The sequence below is a fragment of the Parasteatoda tepidariorum genome, chromosome 11, assembly GCF_982258835.1.
Source record: "Parasteatoda tepidariorum strain Cologne lab strain chromosome 11, Ptep-v5.0, whole genome shotgun sequence".
Lineage (NCBI taxonomy): Eukaryota > Metazoa > Arthropoda > Arachnida > Araneae > Theridiidae > Parasteatoda > Parasteatoda tepidariorum.
In genome coordinates, this window is record NC_141765.1 from 36,402,728 (window position 1) to 36,418,713 (window position 15,986).

The 15,986-nt window shown below is 27.5% G+C and overlaps 1 protein-coding gene across 5 annotated transcripts in view; it reads right to left on the minus strand.

Moving 5' to 3' along the window:
- Window positions 1-15,986, minus strand: part of LOC107443766 (glutamate-gated chloride channel) — a 181,883-nt gene that overhangs the window by 72,158 nt on the left and 93,739 nt on the right. Inside the window, exon 1 of one of the 5 annotated variants that reach the window (XM_016057735.5) lies at window positions 631-955. The exons of the other annotated variants lie outside the window; for them this stretch is intronic. The gene's annotated coding sequence lies outside the window, so the exon portion shown is untranslated. Of the gene's footprint in view, window positions 1-630; window positions 956-15,986 lie in introns of those variants that run through there. 5 annotated transcript variants of the gene reach the window in all.

Below are 15,986 nucleotides of genomic sequence, written 5' to 3' on the forward strand. Positions count from 1 at the left end.
AAATTCAGTAAAACTGACACGAACCAAGCAATCAGTAAATTACTTACTGTTTTTTATTAATTAATTTTTTTCGTATTATTGTACTAAAAATATTTTATACAATTAAGTACCAAAATAAGTAACTGACTAGAATTCAAAAAATTACATAAATTTCTATCAGTACTAAACAGCTATGCTTGCTTTATTCCTTTTATTTTATTATCTATTTCATTTCCAAAATCTGCATTCTTTGAAATAAATAATATCTGGATATTTATTGTTCAGAAATTTCTGAAAGATTACTCAACATTTGGTAACATCCTTGTTTTACAATTTTCATTGAATGAAACACTAGGTTATAACCCAAGTCTACAAACAGTTGTCATCATGTCAAATTAGTCCATATTGATCATATTAATCATTGATGGATTTACTCATAATTTATTTGTAACATTACTTGTAAAATCAGTATTTAAAATTAATTAATTTTCAAAATTACATAGGAAATTGCAGAAATGATATGATACAATCAATAAATTTCTCAATATTTTAGTTAATTTTCTTATATTATTGTACCATAATAATTTTAAATGAATAAAAATAAATTAAGTACCAAATTTACAAATTAACCGAAATTAAAAAAAAAATTACCTAAATTCCTAAAAGTGCTAAATAGTTATCCTTGCTTTATTCCTTCTATTTCATTATCTATTTCATTTCCAATATCAGTATCCGTTGAAATAAACAATATCAGCTTATTCATTCTTCAGGAATTTCGTAAAGAATACTCAACATTTTGCAACATCCTTGTTTGTACAATTTTGATTGAATGGAACGCTAACCTAAAACGCACATCTACAGACAGTTGTTATCATATCAAATTTGTCCATACTAATCATCACTCTCTACTGCAACATCAACACTTAGATCCGATAGCGCTTCGATTGATGCATCGAGTTAAGCTGAAGATCATAGTGACTTCTCTTACAGTCTTCGGGGTCATACCGTGACCTAAAGCGATCATGAACCTTAATGCTAAGTATCAGAGTGGGGATACCGTGCAGAGTGAGTTTTCCATGTGAATTATTCCTAAGCGATAAACGAAGCTACTGCTGGGAGGATATAAATTTCGTTCAAATGCAAACAAATTTTATACAGAAGAGCTTCATTACTCTTAGCTCACTTATATTAAGTAGAGATTAAGTTTTGTGAGGCATTTTCTTGATTATGTGTTGTAAAGAGACTTTCTTTTCGCTCATTAATTCTTTCGATTATTTTTAGGATGTGTCATACTTGTTGGTTTAAAAGCAACGTGTAGTAAGTTGTTTGGAAAACATCGAGATTATATCGATAAAACTTTATTACTTACAAAAAATTTGTGATAAATATCTTGAAGTGAAATTTAGTATAAACATAAACTCATTTTCACTTTTATTATCTTTAAGCCGGAAAACATTTGTTTTATGTTTATTTATTGATTAATTTTTATTTCAGAGATTGACGATAATTTCCTTTTATATTGCATCAATAAAAAAATCACTTTCTGTTTATGCCTCGAAATGTTCTCTTAACAATAAATTCTGAAAATTAATTGTTAATTAAAAACAATTAAAATGAAAAATTCACTAACTGAAAAGTATCATTGCCTTACAAAAAAGTCAACAAAAATTTCTCCCTCAGCTAAAAGTAGACAATTCAATTTTTAAGAATCCTTCAACAAGTTTTTGAACACGATATTTAACTGAAGTCATACACTTTATAAAAAAATGTATCGTAAAAAAAAACATTCTTTGAAGTGGAGAAATAATGTAATGTTTAATATGTTACTTGGAATCAATAAATTTGCGTCTATGTAACGATTAATTAAATATTCAACTTTATTTACTTTTTTGAAAAATTTATTATTTTTATTAATTTAAGAATTCATAAGAATACTTTACGTTTCTTTAAAAAGTTTTGTCCAAAAATAGAATAAACGTTTTGTCCAAAATTTGAATCCAAAAATAGAGTAAAAACAAAGTATATAGGGGATAGTAAGGTAAGAATGGACAGTGAGGGGAGAACAAATATCACAATTATGTCAAATCTGTCTTATTACTCCAACTCTCTAATGTTCTCTTTTGTTTACACTATCCTCACAGTTATAAAATGATGTTTTAGCCCAGCTAATTATATGTTTCTCAAGGATTCATACCCTAACAGAGACAATAATCATTTAATTCAATAGTACCACTGTTTTGTTTCCTTTTTTTTTTTTTTTGATAACCTCTGCTCATAGGGTAAGACCAGGTACTACCCGTTCCAGTACCTCTTTTCCTTGATTTGTTTCTATGCTGAACTCACGAAAACAAAAGTACAACGGAGGAAGAAGGTAAATATATACAAAGCTGAAAAAAGGTTTTATGGGCCAGAGGACAAAATTTATCACGGACCCCTTTGCAAAATGCAATAATTAATAAACACTATATATTTCAGGAAATTTTGATCAAGCCCTCGGCAGTCCCGGGACCCCGGGATATTTTTTCCTCTCTTCCACCCTCGTCTTTGATTACGACCTTGACTATATCACACGACAAAGAGTCTCGGTGCTGCCATCTAGTGTGGCAGAAAATAGACGTCCAAATTAACATGACCAGCGGTATCTCACCGATTGTGGTGGTCCTAAAAGAGTGGATACCACCTCTGGAGAACGCACTAGGTCTGCTCATCGGCAAGACCGATTGTGCAGCTCATTGGAAATAAAATTTAAAAAAAATATCACATGACAAAAGTCAGAAAATTGTCATATAGAATGGAAATGTATGCTCTTTTTTCACTGAAATAAATTTTGATACTTCAGAATCTTCCATTTAGTTAAATTGTGTACCCGGTCAATGTGAACCCGGATGGTTTGTCTTTTTCTTGAAAAATTTCTTACAAAATATAATTAAAATTATGATTTATTGTACAAATCTAAACAATGAATATGTTGACTAAATATGACAGCGTCTAAGTCAAACAATTTAGCTCCAACAGGTTTTCGAATTTTAACTACCTGTTTTGCCCCTTTTTCCCTTACTTAAAATGCTTGTTGGTTTCTTAAAATATCTGATTATTGCAGTTGACGCATATACGAGAATGCTAAATTATGCGTAATCGGATATATGTGTATTAATTAAGTAAAATATAGACAGAGATAATAAAAACTCCACCTAAAGGAAAAACTGCATAAAGCGGTATTCCGTTTAAAAGGAAAAATTTACCGTCCGCCTAACTCTTCAGAAATAGCATTAATTTATAGGAGTAGGCTTGGTTCTGCCAAACGCAGAAACGGAAAGTAAATGAAGACAAGCCAAAGACATAGAAATTTTTTTAGGTGGTACCGTTTTCTCGATTTGTGTAGGAATACTTTATTTTTATACCTATATGACTTTTTCGAAACATGGATAATGAAATGCATGCTGTTCAATAAAATACCTCAGTGAGTTAATTCAATAATTTGAATGTTTAATGTTGAATTGTGCTGCTAAATATAATGAAGATGAATATGTTTCAAACAAAGAACAATGCAGGAGTATTAGAATAATAGAAAATTACCAAGAAACACTAAATGATACTAAGAGGCTTGAAATATTTTTTATTTCTATTTTCAATAGGAAACGTAAAAATATTATCTATTGTAGCAAACTTGTAATGAGCAACAGAAAGTTTTATTGCGAATAAATTATAAAAACAGTCATCCAATAAAAGTTTCGTTTCAGAAATTAAACTAGAGCTTTCTGCAAACTAAGGAATAAATCAGTAAAAAATTTGCACATCAAACTGTATAAATTGTAATTAAACATTTAACTAAGTAACTAGAAAAGCTACGATTATCTTTTAAATTTCTAATTAAATAATTTTCTTTTTTTTTAATTATATTCTTTTGGGTTTCTCCTTACTATATATTTTTTCTAGTTAAAAAAAACTCTTAAGAATAAAAATAATTTGAACCCTAAATATAGAATAAAATTTATTAAGCTTATAAATTCTTTTTAAATGTAAGAATTTAACTTTCAAAGGATCTTTTTTTAAGAAATTCTTTTTAAATCATAAGGTTTATGCTTTTTTTTTAAACTTTTTTTGAATCGGCATAAAAAAACTTAAAAGCAAAAGCGTATCTTCACTATTTTTATGAATACGTGACAACGGAGCTTTTTCTACAACCCAATTACTTAGATAGATCTATAATCTTCGAAAGTCGTTTTTATATTTCAAAATAAAATCAAACTTCGTTAGTTACTGTTTTCCCCGAGAGCATTTAATCGACAAAAAATATTGTTCAAAAGTAGCAACTTCAACTTTTCGATCAATATAGTTGCTTAGAGTTTAGAAGAAAATATATATTTAATGCTATCTCTGCAAAACTTTTTATAAAGACATTTCTTTCAAAGAATTTTACAAATTTTACCCTTTGTTATCTATTGAACAAAGATTCACTTTTAAGTTGAAATTGTTGCATGATGTTATTGATGTCTATAAATCATTTTTAAATATTAGATGTATAATCTAAAATATCTATTACTACTTTTTAGATATTTTACTTTTAACGTTCTGTCGTATTTTGAATTATTATTTTGATTTAAGAATAAATAGTAAAACTTGTCAAGCATTTTATTATTTTAGGATTAAAATTTAATTTTCATTATATTACTTTGAAATTTATAAATTAAAATAACGCGTTTTTTTATAACTACAGTACACTCCCGATTATCCGTGCGAAGATTATCCGGTTTGCGGAATATCCGTGCCCATTCCGGAGTTACACAAAAATTTTAACGAGAAAAATTTTTACGATTAAAAAAATTTGATTCATGAAGTTATAACACTAACAAATTTTTAGAAGAAATATTCGTTATTGGATTACAGTATATCAGCAGCATGGTCAAAGGTAAAATCATCTACGTTATTACGATCGTGAAGAAAGATCATGCCGCTTGATGAACAATCTTTAGATATTCAAGAAGAATATGATAACAGTATTCTTGAACAAGCAAAAGAAATCTAAGGTTTCGAAATTTCTGATGAAGAAAATTTAGAAGATTAATTTCAAAGTGTGAGCCTGTCTTCCTGTATTTGATAGATGATGACATCGTTACTTGTTAAATCAAACAGTGATGATAGTAACTGATGCAAAAGATATAGTAAATGAGGGAAATACAATTTCTCATTCTGCTGCTCTGTGGAAACTTTATTAGATTATACAGGAGGATTTGACATTACTGCGGTTTGTAAAATATGTGTCAATATATGGCAAAGTCGCATTAAAAAAAATTTTAAGCACCAAACGTTAAAAGGAAAATTCCTAATTTGATGTTATACAACGTGCAAGTGTCAGTAATTTTCATATTTTTTGTACTGGTATTGATTTTTTCTTTAATAAAAAGAAGTTTTCGGATTATCCGTGTATTTCGATTGTCCGTGCGACCTGTCCCGGTGATTAACCCGGATAATCGGAAGTGCACTGTATTTGCATTTATTACATTTATTTTATATTCACTAACATTTAATTATATTTATATGTATATATGAATGTATTTATTAATATTTGCATTTTATTAGCATTGCGAAATTTTTTTAGGCACAAATTCATCAATTCTATAATCTTCTAAATTTCTGTACAATAGAAAACTTTACTTAATGTGATAATCCTATTTTTTATTTACAAGGCACTTCTTAGATTTTTCGTTCAATCACCTTTTGCTTGGATAGGAAAATCTGAGGTAAACAATTTAAAATTAAATGGTTTCAAGATTTAAAACCTCTGAGCTCCATTTATTTAATACCGTTTTTTTAACAAACTATGTCTTTCTTAACAATACTCAATTTTTCAGAAAAAATATCGATGATACATTAGAAAAAGAATTTTTCCTTTGATCTATACAGTATATGCCAAAAAATTATGAAAAGATTCATCTTCTAAGAATAGAAATTCAAATTTGAATGCTTACGCTGATTTCTGAAAAGATATATTTCTTAAGGAAAATTTAAATAAGAAATGCTTTATACTTGTTATTATACGTTATTCGTTTTTCATGAAACTATGCGTTGTTGTTGTTTCTTTCAATAAAAATGGATATACAGAATTTACTTTTAAAATGCTCAGCTTTTGATTTTTCTTCTTAGAAATTTTAAATTTCAATTAAATTTAAAAAAAGCAACAAAAAAAAATTTGGAATTCAAAACTCGTTTTTGACTTATGCAATCAAAATTTGTTAAGGAGGTGAAAGTAGTTATCTGCCAAATTTTTGCTTCAAAATGTTGTTGAGCGGAACCCAATAAATATTGAAATTAAAGCGATAGAGAAGTTTGGACATCCGAAAAGTTGAAACTACGTTTACTAATGATTTACGAAACTAGAACCACATAGCTCGCATCTTTTCAGCTCAACTTGAACATAGCAAAGGCAATAAACACTCCGTAGTTTGATATTAAAATATTCGCCTATCTATCCATTTAAAATTGAAAAGAGACTTCATTAAAAATCATATGAAATAGGAAAAAGCGAAAACAAATTATTTTCAAAAAGTCCTTTAATTTTTGAAAGTTCAAAACTATGCGTAGATTTTGAAAGTTTCCTATTTATAAATACCAAAGAAAAGAAATGTATTAAAGTATAAAATCTCTCTTAATTTCCGTAAAATGTAAGTGTTTTATCTTAAAAAAGGAATATACATTTTTTTATAATTTTTTAACAATGGTTTTTGAATTTTAAACATAGGTTATAATTAAACCGACATTTTGTCAGCTAATTTCACGCAAAGTGTCTGATACTTTACGTCAGACCTATCTCCTAACCTGTCTCCTAACCCATCTAACCTATGTCCTTTAGCCTTTAAAATTCATTTTCATTTTAATTTAATTAAAGTATTAAAAACCCATTACATTTTGTTTTAATTTTTTTTAATGTTTTAAAGAAATATTTCTGATTGTTGTAGGTACAGTCCGCAAAAAAAAAGATATCACCCTGAATAACTTTCGTTCTAATGATCGGATTTTCACGAACTAAAAGTCAATCTTAATGGTTCCCGGGAGTGACCTCAAATATACTAATTAATTAGTGCTAACTATTAATTAAGTTATGAAATCACACACAAAAACGTACTTTCTCTGAATAAACATAAATTTTTTTTTACATATTTGGAATCTAGACACTTGAATTAGGGGGGGGGGGTAGGCAAAATTTTGAAAAAATTGGGTCATAAATTGGGTAGCAATAAAGGTTTATATATTTGGCGATAGTCCGGAAAACCGCCAAAAAAAGTCGCCAGCGCAAATGAATATTTTAAGATAACCCATTGACTAATTCAAAAACTTAATGCTTAATTTTACTAGGTTGCTAGGCAACCTAGTAAAAGAACTCTGAATGTAAAAAAAAATGAAATAATGTTCATTAATTTCATAATGTAATTGCTGGGAGAGGTTTAATTAAAAATTGTCGATTTCTGTCCAAAAAGCAAAAAAAAACAAAAAAAAAAAAAATTAAATCTCCTTTGAAAAGAAAATTTGAATTGATATATAAATTATTCATGAATTTTTAAGTTTTTAGAATTTAAATACATGAACTTTTTATCTGATATTATTTAGATATGTTGTTTTTGCTATATTTATTCAAGGATTTCTTACTAAAATCAAATTGACATAACTTATTATAGCTATATACAAAATTTTAGGGATAATCATTTTTACAGATTTAATCGAGTCTTCTAGGCAAGAAAGTTTGAAGAAACAAAAAAATGCTTGAAAAATAAAATGTAGATTGTATAGTAATTCTAATACGCATTCACAAGGTTTTCTATAATTTACGATATTTCTTTTTTCTATAACTCAAGGAATTGCTGAATGTTTAGTGGCATTTTAAAAACATTGAAACATGTTATATTTAAGAATAAGATATTGAACTAATATGTTGCATATTGTATGATTAATGTTTAAAAAAATCGCTTCATTCTGCTAGATATTTAGGTTACATGGTTTTCTTTGGATAAAGATTATCAGCAAATAGCATCCTCATGTTTCGATACATTCTGAAACTTACGTTCGCAAATTCACCATAAAATGTCGCACAGCATATTCTTCAATTAGGATAAGCTACATTTACCCCCAAATACTGCTACTATGATTATTTTTGTTTTCTTACATATATCTGATACTCTTTTTTTAAGTAGAGCTCGTAAGATCCTTAAGATACTGAAATGGGGGCACAAAAATTTAAAAGATAAAATATTTAATTTCATTAACTCAAAATATCTGGTCTCAAAATTTTAATTTTTAAGTACTTATAACTTTTACAATTTTGATGCTATTACGTTTTTAAAGACCACATAAATCCTGTTAAAATATAGAAATGCTTATGTTTACTTTAACGAGTGTAAAATCCTTATCAAAATAATGATCAAGACTCAAATGTAAAACGGTATAATTGATGATAAAAACTCACCTGGCTCAAAAAATATAGGGAGGGAAGTAAAAGTCGACATGTTTCGAGCGTTCAAATATAATCGCCCATTCTCAAAACATGTCAAGCTTGAATAACTTGTGACTTTTATTATTGGACACTCAAAACATGTCTATTTTTATTATCATCTATTATTTTTTAAATCAATGAAGTTTTTATATTTTCGATTCAGTTTCTTAGGATTATCTATTTAGTTACACAGCATATTAAATTATTTCACTTGATATTAAAATAAGTTTTACATAAGCTATAGGCATAGGTTCTTTGATTGAAAAAAATAATAATTTACTACTTTGTAAAAAAATCAATGCATTTTTTTGCATTGATTTTTGAACCTTATTGAAAACCTTATTGATTCCATTTCATGTGAAAATGGAATGTCCCCTAGCACCAGGAATTGAAATTAAATAGTTTCAAGGACAACTATTTCAAAAAAAGTTTGCGTTTCCGTCCTACTCGAAGTTGTTTGAAAAGGTATTTTTTATATATCGATTCCAAAGTTTATTCTACATATATTTTAGGGTATACTTTCGGAGTATTTTGATCGAGTTTATTTTTACACCCTTATTTGCTTAAAATTATTAAATAATTTGCTTAAAATAAAATATTCAAGATACCTGATTTAATGCATTTATAGTATAATAGTAAACGGGGCTTCCATCGCATATCCTTAACCGTGATATCGCTATCATTAAATAAATGAAATAAGCTTAGATAAATAATAAAATTAATTGTTTTTTCGTTTTAATTTTCATGGAAATATGTTTCGATCAAACAGATTTCATTCTGGAAATAGCGAAATTATTGAGTAGGTCCCTTGGAGCAATATCATTCTTATCCTATTTTGACGAAATATAAGAAAAATTGGTTTTCACAATTTCTGAAAAAAGTATGTTAGCCTTCTTGCCAAGTTTTTTTTTTATTTTTAATCAAAATAAGATTAGAAATTGCGTATTTTTTATTGCATTTTTTTTTAAAAAAATCAGATGGTTCTAAAATTGCCACGGCTTCGGAATCTTCTTACAAATTTCAATTTTTATTATTTCCTGCTTAACAAAATAAGGCATTTCTCCTGATAACAAATTATACTACAATAATATCTTGGAAATCGTGCTAAAGAAAAAATTTAAACAAAATAGTTTAGCATATTATCCGGAAAAAAATCTACATGTTATCATAAAGAAAGAGTAAAAGATAATGAAATAATTATTGAATCACGCGTGGTCAGATAATTAAAAATTTAATTTCACAACTAAGATGTTAGGACGACTTTTAAGATACTGAGATATTTTAAGACGCTTAAAAATTTTGGCTACGTATTCGACAGCTTTTTATGTTCGGTATCTTTAGACTCTTTGTAGTGACTTCTAAAACATCAACACTATTTTAGATAATCTATGTTGAAGTCACAAGAAACAAAACAAAAAAAAAAATATCAATGATTTATATTCCTTTTTCGAAAAAAATAGTATGCTTAGTAAATAATCAGCTGTTTTGCATTAAATAATTGTAAAGAGTGGAATGTTTTTAATTTCTTAACAAGGTTTTATTTTTAGCTAGCAGACAATAATTCGTTTAAAAAAAACTTGACTATAATTTAAAAAGGAACTTCACTTTAAAGAAAACCTAAATTAAAGTACTAAGAAATTGATTAGTATATTAATGAGGAAATAATAAACGTAGTAGGGTAAAGAATAAGACTTTTAAAAATGTTAAAATTTAATTAAATAGTTGGTAAAATAGTTCTGCGAAACACTTCTGGACAGGAGATAAAAGAATTACTTCCAACATTAAGACGATATATAAAATGTTGAGAAATTTGTGATGATGTGAGGTATGCTTAAATATGTTTACTACGTATTTTTATTAATATTTATAAAAAATATATTCAAGAAATTGATAAATATTTTATTCCAAATCAATTCATACGCATGTATATTATTGAAATTGTATCAGTTATTGAGAAGAAAAAACTAAAAACTAAAAATTAATTACATTAAATAAGCACAATCTGGTGTATAATCATATTCTATCAGAAGCATGCTTTTATAAAACTCGACATTCGTTGAATAAAATGTTTTTTATTCAATAAGATGTTTTATTCAAATTTCTTTACTAAATTGCAAATAGAATTTTAGACTATTAAAAAAGAAACATCGTATTTTATAGTTTTAAAAAAATAAAAATAAAAAGATTTGCAAACGATTATTAGCGAAAAAAATATGAATGAAATTTTCGCTACGCGCGCTAAGTTAAGTTCCTCGTAAGTTTATCACATTTCAATATTTATCGCCCCACTTAATCATTTCTTCATTGTCGCCAAATTATTTTTTTTTAAATAATTCATTTTAATTTTTCTCATCTTCTAATAAATAAAAACAGTTGAAACTTTAGATTTTTCAATTGAAAAATATGTTGATTAAAATGGTATAAAAAAATGCATACCTTGTAATTCAACTTTTTTTCATCCTCACTTTAATTAAATAATAAAAAATAATTATTAAAAATTATTTTCGTCATGAAATTATCTTTGGGTAAATGAGTTTTATGAGTGGGTGCAATTTTTTTCTAAATTGCTTCATTAGTTTTTAAAATATGACAGAAAACGCAAAGAGCAAAATTAACATTAAGGGGCCCGAACTTTGAATCGCTCTCCTGACCAAACTATGGGGACCACATTTCCCAGATTGCGGCTACCCCCTATATTTTGAAGATGAAAAATCCAAATGTGTAAAAAAAAATGTATGTTTATTCAGAGAAAGTACGTTTTTGTGTCTGATTTCGTAACTTAATTAATAGTTAGCACTTATTCATTAGTATATTTGAGGTCACCCCCAGGAACCATTAAGATTGACACTTAGTTCGTGAAAATCCGATCTATAGAACGAAAGTTATTCAGGGTGATATCTTTTTTTTTTTTGCGGACTGTACATTGAACAATAAAATGTAAAAATACAACAAATTGTAAAATTTAAATAGCAAAATAATTTTTTCTAAATCAGTAATGCAGTTACTTGTGTTCTGAAGTAAATTCTTCATATATTTATATTCTTATATATATACTCTTCACCATAAAATCCATTTCACCGGAACATGCTACGGAACAAAAAATCTGATATACCGTGATTTTTAAAGCAATAATCACCATAAAGTTACTGAATTACTCAAAGAAAATATATCTTACTGTAAGAATTACGGTATAATATTTTGCGGTAAAAATTAATTTTACGGTAAAACAGATTTTACGAATAATGCATCCAAAGTGCAAGTACTATATTCCGTAATTTGATCTAGATTGTATTACAGTGCAAAATAACTGTAAGCAAGCAGCTTAACTACCTTATCATCTTTTATTCATGAAACCCGTAGGGTTAGCTTGTAAATTTTAAAAAGTTCTTCTGTAAGTGTTGCACAGTAGGATGAATGAAAGGATTTGACTAAATTTAATTAATTAATTTTGTTGTATTTGTTTTGTTGAGAAACTTTATTCCATGATGCATTGAAAAATGGGTGTAAATTTTGTCTCTAGATAATTGTCACAAAGTATTAAAATAACTAATGTACAAAACGGATTCATGCAGTGAAGACGATATTGGCATTTTTACTCGAAATTCAACCATTTCTGATTAAAAAAAGTTCGATGAAAATAACATTATAATTCATGAAAAATTACTGAACTTGCGACGGGAGATTTTGTGCTTTCTAAATTTCTCATGAAGAAATCTTTTAAGTATTTCCTACCATAATTTTTAAATATTTTTTACGATGGGGGATTGAAACGACATTGTCTGACAAATAAAAACAAAATGAGTTATTGATTTTTTCTCTGACTAAAGTAGTCTTTAAAACTCCATCTTCAATGAAATTATGTGCATTTTTTTTCGTAGAAGATTTCTTGACACTTTCTTTTCGAATTGCATGATTTATATTACATTACACACCTACAAATATGTTCCCCTTAATTAATTATTTCGGCTAATAGTTATCAATAAATACTTTTAGTAAATTTTTTTGAAATTTAACAGTAAGAAGAAAGAAACGAAAATATGTTTAAACATCATAAATCAACTCTGTATGATTTCAAGTCTAATTTTTTTCCTTTTCTCTAATTGATGAAAAAGTATAAGAAATTTCTACTAGAATTTTAAAATTGAGAAAGTAATCCCAGTTGACAGTACTTAAATTTCGGTTCGGTGTTAAATTCGTTTATTTTTTTCCTTTGAGTTCAGAAGGTTAGTTTTTATCATATTAAGAACAATCAGTCCACACGGGAAAAAAAACGTGTTTATGGTTAAAGAAAAAAAAATATAAATTATTTAAGTCATTCATTCGGCAATTTTGGTAACGGTTTACCGGAAATTCAGTTTTTAAGAATTATAGTTCTTTTTACCTATCATTTAGTAAGAAATACAGAGCTAAAAAGTAAATATACCAAATAATCAAGATAAAACTACTAAATTTTATAACATAATATAAAATAATATTTTATTATCAATTTTTACGACATCATTACCAAGACATTTCGATAAAAATTACCTAGTCTTTAGTGTTCTTGAGTTTTGATGCGTTTGTTACTCTCAAAAGCTGGCAAAATCACGACACAACACACATTTTTAGTAATAATAACGAAACTGAAAAATTAAGTTGAATCGAATAAATTTTTTATAATCCATGTTCTAAGGAATTATGATAAAAATACTAAATGTTACCAACTTTTACTTCAATGACTACCAAACATATGATAAAAAAACTACTTATTTGGTAAAAAATATTATTGTGTGTATCTAATCGAAATCATTACCGAAACGCGTCGATCAAAATTTTCTATCCTTTGGGCGTTCCATAACCATAAATACTTAAAATTTTAACCATAGTCTGGTAGTTTTGACCATACTTTTTTTCTCTGTGCGGGAATATGTATTACAAGAAACTTTGTTTACAATACAAAAGATTCCAATGAAATATGCTACTGCAAAACAATTTAAACATTGATGAAAATTCTATACTTTCTAATATTTCACTAAGTTTTCTAATATTTCACTGAAATTATTTGAGAACTAACAATATATATATAATATGAAGAAAACCACCATTAACCTTCCATAAACAACTTCTATAACAGATTGAAAGAAAAATCCATAAAAGGCTTACATAAAATATTCTTTTCGCGAACGAATTCTTAGTTTTTGACGAAACCGTTTTCTGGTATATGCTTTGAACGAATATTTCTTCCAAGTGACGAAAAAACTATTTTATTTCATAACCATCGTTGAACATCCGACTCAATTTTGGGTTTACGACCACTAATTATAGCTAGCTTAACCCAGCCCCACCCCCGCGAAGGGGCATTCGGGGACACTCCGAAAGTTCGAAGTGCGCGCAACAGTTCAATCACATAAGCAAACATATTCAAAATTTTCAAATTAGAGTTTTCACAAATAGGGAGAATATTAAATATGAAATCCAAAAAACAGCAACCACTAATGTTCGAATCCATAGCCCAGTTATTTTGAACCCTACCCAAAAGACAAGGGAACTCCTGGGTTAAGTACCGTTAGAAATTTGCCTTCGTGGAGGACTTTTTGATTGAACTTACCCGCATTCGCTTTACATTTATAGGAAAACCACGAATTACGGTAAGTCTGACAGCAATGGGACCATAACCGATGATTCTTCTACCACTGAGGATATTTTACGTAAGCACTGTGGTCGGTGCAAGGCGGATGCGGAATTCGCATCGACCAGCCAATCCTGGGATTCGAACCAGTTCATCTCATTGAAAGGCGAACTCTCTATGCCCTAAGCCATCACAGCTCCAACGCCCTCCTTTATGAAAATCCAGTTATTAGAGCATGGGGACGGAGGGGGTGCTGAATTATTAGAAACAACATTTTTAAACAATTTTCTTACCCGTTGAATTTGGTTGGTTTTTCTACAAAAAATTATGTGTATGTTAACTCGATAATTCTAATTAATTGCATGTTTTACCTCAGTTTACATATCATGTAAGTTTCATTCAATTTGCATAATTTTCTTATGATGTTGAAATTTTCACAAACATGAATGTATGCTAGTGCTGAAACTAAACAGTCCTCAAACAGCTTAAGGAAAAAAAGTTCGTGATTATTCTAGAAAAGGGAGCCTTTTAGCACATGGTAAGTTAGTTGCATGAATAGGGAATTTTTTTGCCAGTTCATTTAATTTAAATGGTTTTTAATAGAAAGAAAGAATTTTATAAGCAATTTAAATTTTTTTCCAATTTTTCTAATAGTAATGTCTTTTTATTCAGAAAATTTTCACTTTGAAATCTTCTACTAGGCTCTTTTAATATTAAACGCTGAAACGTAACTAAAAGGAATTTAATATTCTAAATGAAATGTAAAAATTTTTAACTAGATAAATAATTGCTCCCAACACCAGAAATAAAAATCAAGAGAGACGAGTGGTTTAGTTGGATTTGTTTTTGAGATATACGTCATGTAGAAAGAGAATTTAAGTCATTAAAATAGTTAAGAGCAAAAAGAATTTTTTTAAAAAAACCTAATTATTACCATTTTTGCCTTTTTAAATTAGCAGTTAGCAATATAATGAGTAAATATGAATAATTATGTGATGTTAAATATGTATAATTGAATATGCATTTATTTTAGCCATTAATGGATGCGAAAATTGTTTGCATTGTCTTTACTGTTAAGTTTATAGTGTCTTTAAATTAATGTCTTTTTAAACAAACTTCTTTTTAATTATGTTATAATATGTAACTGCTTTTCATTTTAAGTTGGTTTTCCGCATGTATCTTATATCTTATCAAGTATTCATTGTTGTTGTTATTTTACTTAACAAATATTTAAAATCCCCATTACAGAACTAATTATTAATTTAAATATTAACTAAAAGCATCGCAAATAATAAATGTTTTATATTCTACACATTTTAAGTAACTATATTACAAAAAATTAGAAAACTATTTCATTAAACACATTAACAGAATCTAAGAGTAAAAAATAAAGAGACTATGTTTCCGAGAATTTTTAATTTTCATAACACAATTAATTATAATAGCGTCATCTTAAGCGATATTAAATAGAAAATCGTGATATTTATATCAAACAGATCATTGTCATCAAAATTTATCTTAATTCAGTTATCATTCTTTTGTGTAAACAAAATGTTTAAAATTAAAGTAACTACTTTAACTCGTTACACAGCTAAATTGATACAACTGCATTCTTTTCATATGTATTGTATTTCAACATAGCGTATTAAAGTTTAATGCCATTTGGAAAAAAAATATTTCTACAATTTCAGAGTTGTCAAAAATTGAAAGCTTGTTTTACAAATGAAAAATTATTACAAATGAAAAATTATTACAAATGTGCGTTTCATCCCGGAAATAATCATAAATTTCAGTTGATTAATAATCCCTCGGTGTTAAAATTAGTATAATGGTTGAAAAGGTAATGTAAATATTCAACTTTAATATTGTGTCAACTAACTAATTAACAACGCTTACAGTACTTTATCAATGATA